Source organism: Mytilus trossulus, chromosome 10 (assembly GCF_036588685.1).
Source record: "Mytilus trossulus isolate FHL-02 chromosome 10, PNRI_Mtr1.1.1.hap1, whole genome shotgun sequence".
Classification (NCBI taxonomy): domain Eukaryota; kingdom Metazoa; phylum Mollusca; class Bivalvia; order Mytilida; family Mytilidae; genus Mytilus; species Mytilus trossulus.
The window spans coordinates 19,243,742-19,251,206 of NC_086382.1; the positions used below are offsets into that span (position 1 = coordinate 19,243,742).

General features: G+C 31.5%; 1 protein-coding gene across 1 annotated transcript in view; it reads right to left on the reverse strand.

The window, feature by feature from the left end:
* Positions 1 to 5,520, reverse strand: part of LOC134687012 (uncharacterized) — a 67,982-nt gene extending 62,462 nt beyond the window's left edge. The window contains exon 1 of the mRNA XM_063546922.1: positions 5,306 to 5,520. The gene's annotated coding sequence lies outside the window, so the exon portion shown is untranslated. The remainder of the gene's footprint in view (positions 1 to 5,305) is intronic.
* Between the last annotated feature and the right edge of the window lie 1,945 nt (positions 5,521 to 7,465).

The following is a 7,465-nucleotide window of genomic DNA, read 5'->3' on the forward strand; positions in this document are numbered from 1 at the left end:
TTTTCTCAGATGTGAACGTTATGTCTTGTGTGTTGTTGATTGATCTGATGAGTTATCTTTTCAACTGATTTTAATTGGACTTATGTTGTTGTGTCCAACCACTGTTCGAAGTTAGGGGAAGAGCTGGTAGCCCGAAACCATTATGTCATTTACGTATATTGCTATATGTCATATTTGTTTTTCGTTTATTCCTTTGCACATGTTATAGGCCGTTATTTGTTTAACATTTGTCATTTGGGGGCCTTTTATAGCTTGATATGTGTTCTACTCATTATTGAAGGCGGTAATTTGCTAACTTATACTTCATTTAGGCACTAGCGGAAGATTATCTCATTAGCAATCACACAACAGCGTCTTGTGTTAACAATTTCTTACAAACTTACTAGTATCATTACTGAATCTGCTTTAGTATTACCTTCACAATATCCACACCAATAATAAGACAGTTTTCTAATTCCAAAGAAGTATAATCGAGTATGCTGATATTTTTTTCTATTCTTAGGAAGAGATAATGTTTAAATATATTTTAAATAAAGTAGTTTATCTGTATACTATTGACCCTTCCCATGACGTTGATAATAAGGGTCATTGTCAGCTGATTACACAATTATTTAATGACATAACAAAATTAGTAAAGTGCATTTGTACTAGTGAACTTTATTCTTTTGTTTGTTCAATCAGCATCAACATAGTGGACTCACAAATTCGGGAAATATCTTTGAAAACAGGCTTTTAACAAAGTACACAAGACGCGCGTAAACTCATACGCAGGTAGAGGTCGAAACAAAACAGTTGGCCGGCACAAACAATTGTGTTCAGTTAAATGCAAGTCATGTCGTGTGATTGTGCAATCAAAATATAAATATAAGGTCGAATTTCAGAACTAATCATACAAGATGAAAATCAGAACTAATCATAGAAGATGAAAATCAGAACTAATATAATGTTCTAAAATGTGTCATGTCAAGAGTCATTTTGTCGATTCCAATTGTGTTAACCACAAGTAGTAATGCATGTTTTGAAACAAACAAAAAAGAATATAAATGTCTTTAAAAAGCAATTTTCAGGAGTGATTTATTGAATTTTCAACATTGTTAAGAGCGTGCTATTAACTATAACTAACACTGCAAATGATTGAACAATGTATTCAGTTTATACAGAACCTTTTATATCTATATATGGAACGTTCGAGTCGGAATTAAATCTTATCGTATCTTATCTTCGCAACATATCTCACATATAAATCTTTTTAACCTGTTTGGCGCTGCAGAACACAATATTTATCCGTTGTTCTGTTTTTTTATTGTTTTATTTTTAATTTTAAGCTGATCTATGTTTATGAATAAACATATTTCATTGGCGAAGGCATAATGTATCAAAACCAATTGGTAAAATATCCCAATAGAAGATCCTTGAACCCCCTCCAATGTATAACTGATTGTAAATGGTATTTTCCACATTACGTTATAGAAGAAAATTGAGAATGGAGAAAAATTGAGAAATGGAAACCTTTATTATTCCCACCCAATACATAATGACGTATCTATAATTCAAGTTGTGATGCAATTATGCAGCATTTATCAGTCGGAAAGCAGGTCACACTTTTACTCCAAGCCTACCAGCAACACTCAGTAAAACTACGGATGAGACAAAAAAACTTGTTATAACTATATACCAACGTCATGATATAAACTATTCTTTAGAAAGATTATCTAATACTCATAAAAAAAATGCACATCAATTAAAAAGTCCTTTTCACTTTATTGTTTCTTAAAACCTAAAGTTTGATGGAAAATTGTCTAGTCTCCATGTCGAAAAGTCTAAATATTTTCAATGATAAGCATGGTGCAATTTCTTAAAATTTGATGAAGCATCTCATTTACCAAGTTCTGATGGATATATAGAGTAGTTGGGACTGACATGGTCATATATAACACCTGTTATGATTGCATATAGCTTTCCCGCCATTAACACTCGAGGAGCCCTGTGTTGTGGCAGGGTTCCTAGAGATCGACTCGATATCCCGGATGTTATGACGTCAATCCAATCCATTTTGAATGTAAACATCTTCAGAGTAGGGTCCTTGTACTTCCTGTAATCTAGAGACCTTACTCTTCAAAATTATTTACCGTTCATATGAAACTCTAGTCAGAACTCGAGATCCATCCGAACTTAGCCATTAAGAAAACACTTGCTATTGATACCCAAACAATAGAGCTATGGATACCCATACGTCAAGTTACTTTTAACACGAAGCGATGAATTTCTTGACTGTTTATGCATGTGATTATTTCTGTACTACCTCTTAGTGTGGAGAGGGCACTCCAATGGTTTCAATGGTGTCAAAAGGTGTCATAAAGCTACGACGATTCCTATGTCTTTTCCGACTTGTATATTAAACGCACCAAGAACAAAGATATGTCATAAGAATATCATAGTACATTTAACAGTCCCAAGAGTGCTTTAATAAACAGGCTCCTTATCAGTAGGGGCTAGGATTGGAAAATATCCTACCGAAACAAATACACTGTATTTCAAAAGAAAGTTTTTATAATTGATACTGTAATAATTATGAAATAATTGACATATACATTCTTTTTTAAAAAATAATGATAAAAAAATCGCTAGTGCAGTAATTGTTGATAATTGTGAAAAGTATTTTATAAATTGTGAAAAATTCAAATAAATGAGTATCTTGAAGACGCTCTCACCGCTCAGGTTTTATTATTTATGAACAAAATTAATCTTAATGTAAGATATTAATATCACAGATTACAGGAGCACAATTTGGCAGATGGTTGTGACAAATCTTGTACATTTTATTTATAAGAGTATTTGAAAATAATTTGCCATGTTGATAGTTCAGTTTTAAGGGGGTGAACAGGGCGACTAATGGAAGATTGGAATAAGAAGACAGGAAACAGAAGATAGGGGGTATCTTAAACTCTTATAAGAGCACAGAAGTTATATCTCAGAAACTGGGTACGGAACTTGAATCTCGAAGAAAATGGCTGATCAATAATAAATTATCACCTCATTAAGGGCAAACAGGGACTATTCTTTTTGGGTCTAAACGTATTAAAGTTATCTATAATCGACACTCTGATGTTTCTTTTAATAATCACACACAATTGCATCACAGTATTGTTTGAAATCTTAGGAACTAAATATTGATAAATCTCTTTCTGGAGAATTTTTTAAAAATAATATCAAAACAAAAAACAATTTCATGATTGAAGTTCCTATACAGGTCAAATGTTTATCATAAGATTCTAGGAAAACTTTAGTCAAAGATTTGATTCAATGTCGTTTGGACTATGATTGTTACGCATGGTATGCTGGTGTTAGAAAAAATAGAAAAAAACACCAAATGTCTTAAATTGTAAAAAAAAAAATGGATATAGATGACAATAGGTAATAGAAAAGTAAAGATTAAAAAGACTAAACCATGTTCATTAAATTTATAACTACAATTGTCCTACTTATATGTATATACATTTTTACAAATAATAATAAAAATAATATTCCTTCAGATAAAGGCTATATCTACCAATACATAATACACAAAAAATAAAAAAGAAGAAGTGGTATGATTGCCAATGAGACAACTGTCCACAAGAGACCAAAATGACACAGACATTAACAACTATAGGTCACCGTATACGGCATTCAACAACGAACAAAGCCCATACCGCATAGTCAGCTATAAAAGGCCCCGATAAGACAATGAAAAACAATTCAAACGAGAAAACTAACGGCTTTATTTATGTAAAAATAATAAACCGTTTTACATAGATACCACTAATGCCTGAACCCAAATTTGATCACTGATGAGTCTTATGTAGACGAAACACGCGTCTGGCGTACTCAGTCATAATCCTGGTACCGTTGATAACTATTTATCCACGAAAGCAAACAAGCTTATTTCCAATGGGGTAACAAAGGTGAAACATTTTCATCATAATTTCACAAGAAAAAACACTAAGTGAATATAACCTCTGGGTTCAACCCAGAATAAATAATGCTAAATAATGTAAATAAAATATATAAAAAATATATATCATGAATATATTAAAAATAAATGAGTATCAAAAAGTACTTGACCAAAAGTTAAAGTGAAGCTTCTTCAGACTTCTTTTTATATTATCAAATTTTTTTTTATAAATTTTATTTATATATGATGATTTTTTTTTCAGATAAAGTTGTGTGTTAAATGAAGGGACCCAATTGTTAACAATTTCAATGCTTTATGTGTTAACCCTGATAAAATATCAGAAGATTTTATCCGTACACGAAGGGTATTTCACTCATCAAATGACATTCTATGTTATTAAGTATGTGTTAGCATATTGTGTTTATGTATTGTTAAACTCGTTTCTGTGTGTGTTACATTTAAACGTTGTGTTTCCGTTGTGTCGTTTGTTTTTTCTCTTATATTTGAGTGTGAATTCACATTACTATAAGACGTGTCGCGGTACTTTTCTATCCCAAATTCATGCATTTGGTTTTGATGTTATATTTGTTATTCTCATCGGTTTTTGTCTAATGTTAATAGTCCGTTTCGATTTCTGTGTGTGTTACATTTTACTGTAGTGTCGTTGTTCTCCTCTTATATTTCATGCGTTTCTCTCAGTTTTAGTTTGTTACCCCGATTTTGTTTTTGTCCATAGATTTACGAGTTTTGAACAGCGGTATACTACTGTTGCCTTTATTTATATTTTAATAAATATGGAATCTGATGTACAGTAGTAGTCGTTTGTTTATGTTATTTATACTCGTTTATCGTTTTTCATATAGATAGACCGTTGGTTTTCCCGTTTGAATGGTTAAACACTAGTATTTTTTGAGGCCCTTTATAGCTTGTTGTTCGGTGTGAGCCAAGGCTTCGTGTTGAAAGCCGTACCTTGACCTAAAATGGTTAACTTTCAAATATTGTTATTTGGATGGAGAGTTTTCTAATTGGCACTCACACCACATCTTCCAAAATATATCATAAGGAAAGCGGGAGCCAGGATAAGGAAACGTGAGTTTTAGAGGAATGGTAAAAATAGGGATAAGATTAGGTAAAGAATTGGCAGATTATCGTTGGGAATTAGGGGTGGAAGAGGGAGTTGTGGTGTAGAGAAGTGTAAATATAGGACATCCTTGCGCACACCTCTCATTTTTGTAAGAAAACATCTTTATGATTTTAATTTCTTGTTTGATTCGATAAGAATGGTTTTTTTTTGCACTTATCACTGTAACTTATTAAATAAAGAGCTATCCAGATAGTTAGGTTTTTCACTTACATGTATATTTTACTGACCTTTTTTCTTCTTTATTATGATTTTGTGATAGAATTTGGATTGCAGGCTAGGCATTATTTTTTGGTCGTCGTTTCTTGTGCGTGTGTCCATCCATATATGCAATCATTAATTTATAATATTTGTTGCTAGTAGGAATTAAATTTTCTACGACGTTATATTTACTTTGTTTCACTTTCCCGATGTGTAAATATTCTCTGTGCATAATATATCACCGTGTGACACATATTATGTTATCGTAATATGACGTGTGTGCAAAGGAAAACCATTTCATGTCTAGTTGTGTAGAGGATCGAGACGGGGTTTATACTTATCTAATGAAATTGTTAAGAAAATATTTGTTTATCTTGTCATTCATTTTTCTTATAAAATCGATAATTTAACCTACGTTTGGAAACAGCTACACTATCAAAAAAAAAAGGAGGCGACACATTCCTTAGGATATTCGAAACATTAAAAAAAAAAGCCGAGAACAAACTGTCAATTACAATAGTAGTTCGTCTGCCATGTCATGGCAAAAACAACTAAGAAAAACGACCAAAACACAAACAACAGTATAGAACACACCGAACCTTCACTATTAAAAACTAGAAACGCTGTAAAAACCGATACAAATTATGTTTATAATAACGTAGATGAAATAGATTATCCAATTAAATATAAGACATTCAAAGTTCTGTTCCGTATTTAGAATTGCATACGTCAAGTTATTTGAATGCGAGGGTTTTGCAAACATAACAGATGATTTATATTTATTTAGAACAAACAGTGAAAACAAGTAATTTTTATTTTCGACTATGAATCTATGTCGTACTGAAATACAAAAATAATTACAAAACCTACATATTTTTAATCAATTATCACAAATAGCTTGTTTGAATTGTTTTACAATTTTGCTACCCTTTATAGCTTGGAATTTAGCTCCGTGTTGAAGTTCGTACTTTCACCTATAATTGATTTTTTTGGCAAATTGTTACCTGGATAGAGATTTGTCTCTTTGGCACTCATACCACATCTTTTTATTTCTATGACAAGTTTTCGACAATTGATTTCACGGAGTTTTTGTATTCACTCACTTTAAGACGCCACCTAATATAATACGTCATTCTCTGTTAAGTTAGCACACTACAAATATTTAATACCTCCAACCCCCCATCTTTGAAATTTTGTTACTTTCTTTATAATGCTTGAAAATTTATAAAAATGGTATTTATGGATAGCTAGCAGATTACTCTTTCAAAATAATGCAATGTTAGTATTATACAACAATTATTTAATCATTTATTATGTTAACAGTGTCTACAAAATTTTTCAATAAATTTCCACTTTCACTTTCATTTGTTGCATTTTAATTGATTACATAATGATTGCATAACAAAAATACCAACCTAAAGATTAATCTTTTATTATCTATCTATATATCCCTCTTTTATTAATTTATATGCAGTATAAAGAAAGTAACAGCATTTTAAAGGTTGGAGATTGGAAATAAAAAAAAACTTTGTATTGTGCTACCTTAAATATTGTTAGTGATAGAGTTTGACAACGGATTGTTCAACCCTGTATACTTGTACCACCATTCTCTATGTGAAATCGAAAAATCATCTAAAAGAAATAATTCCAAATGCTGTCCAACATAAATCTTATTTTCATACGAGTCGGAGTTCCTTACGAAACTTTTCAAAAACAAGAATATCAAAGAAGCCAGATGATTTAATTTTAAATTTAGATAAAGTGATGACGTTCTTTTCCCGAGGGTATCACCAGCCCAGTAGTCAGCACTTCGGTGTTGACATGAATATCAATTATATGGTCATTTTTATAAATTTTCTGTTTACAAAACTTTGAATTTTTCGAAAAACTAAGGATTTTCTTACCCCAGGAGTAGATTACCTTAGCCGTACTTGGCACAACTTTTTGGAATTATTGGTCCTCAATGCTCTTCAACTTTGTATTTGTTTTGGCTTTTTAACTATATTGATCTGAGCGTCACTGATGAATCTTATGTAGACGAAACGCGCGTCTGGCGTATAAAATTATAATCCTGGTACTTTTGATAACTATCTTTCCATTAACAATACAAACTTTTCTGATCGGGTTCTATTAATTTCCTCCAGAACAAGAAATTAAAGAAACAACAAATACGTCCTCCTGTTTCTTCT